Source organism: Micropterus dolomieu, linkage group LG12 (assembly GCF_021292245.1).
Source record: "Micropterus dolomieu isolate WLL.071019.BEF.003 ecotype Adirondacks linkage group LG12, ASM2129224v1, whole genome shotgun sequence".
NCBI lineage: Eukaryota > Metazoa > Chordata > Actinopteri > Centrarchiformes > Centrarchidae > Micropterus > Micropterus dolomieu.
In genome coordinates this window covers 36,515,560-36,517,141 of record NC_060161.1, presented here as the reverse complement: position 1 = coordinate 36,517,141, position 1,582 = coordinate 36,515,560, and positions in this window count along the sequence as shown.

The following is a 1,582-nucleotide window of genomic DNA, read 5'->3' as shown; positions in this document are numbered from 1 at the left end:
AACTCGATTACTTTTTTCTTTTGAATTTAAAAAGCATGGACAGTCAAAACTACTGTTACACTCTGTTACAAAGACTGTTTCTATTTGTCCTACACAGAATTTCAACAAAGAAAGTGATAGAACGGATGAGTGACACATTTTAAATTTTATTTAAAATACACATTTTAAATTTTATTTAAAATATTTGAAATGTTTGAGATAAAAAGAGAGGACAGAAACTTAAAACAAAGTAGATAATTGCCAAACTAACATTCAATCTAATAAACACATTTTACAGCTCATTTCTGTCTTTAACAACTGTAGGAACAAGAAACTTCACTCCAGCTGACTTGCAGGTGCAGGTGATTAGTTTCTAGTAACCGTACAGTAACCACACACCTATGACACAGGTGTTATTTTTAAATGAATGCAGAAGTATTAAACTCTAATAATAGCAACAGTGTGGCTTTGTTAAAAAGCTCAATACATTGACATTGCTATCAGTCTTGCATAGTGTAGTGTACCATTAGTAATGATGATAGTAAGAAAGTAAGATTTGCTTTCTCCCTGAGAGAGATGAGAAGATATATACCACGCTCATGATACCTTACTCTACATATAAAGCTAAAGCCAGGAGACACACGAGATTCTACGGCCTAAACACACAAGATAACGTTTTAATTAGCGACAAGCGATAAGTTTGTCTTGATAGATGATTACTGCCAGCCATTTAGATTTTACCCATTTTCCATGACCATGGTATAAATAACAAAGATTTTATAATACAATATCCAACTAGTCATGTGAAACCCATAAAAAACTGTAAAATGTTCATACACATTGTTTGGTGGCTTTACGGGAAACATTGATGAGGCAAGTGGAGAAGTGGGAATGTCATAACCCTCACATGACACCCAACAAATCATCAGTAGTGGAAGAGTGGGGGATGGCCGATGTGTTCATTTCTGCAAAGGATAAAAGAATGTGTGATTACTCAACTGATAATGGCAATCACAAATTACATAAAATCCACAGAGATTAGTAATTTTAAAGGGGGCTGGACTAGACTAGGGCTGGAAGATTTGACCTAAAATCTAAATCCCAATTAAGTGAACATTTTACAACTAATGAATGATTATTCAGATTTTTTCCCCTCCTAGTTCATCTACTAGTCACCTCCACATATAATACGTATACTAAAATACTTATCAACAGCGTTCTTGTCAGCATTTCTTTAAAATATTTCTTTTCCCTTTACTCCTTTCCAATTAATCTGTTTGGCCACTGTGTTTGAGAAAACCACTGAATGTATATTCCAAGATTGAACAGTAAATACTATTAACAGAATGTTATCTGTGAACGTTGCTAAAATAAGGATGAAAGAGCACTGTATGCAGATCAGTGGTGAAGTTACTAGTACAGCAGAGCTGACCGGAAGTCAGACAAAATGTAAAAAGTAGTAAAAACACACAAAACATTTTATACATTTGACATTTATGTGTAACGTTACCTGTATCTATATAATCATATGAAAAGGACAACAAAAAAATTAAGACCTTTGTAAATAAATGTAAGAGACTTATTTTGAGAATATTAAATTCAA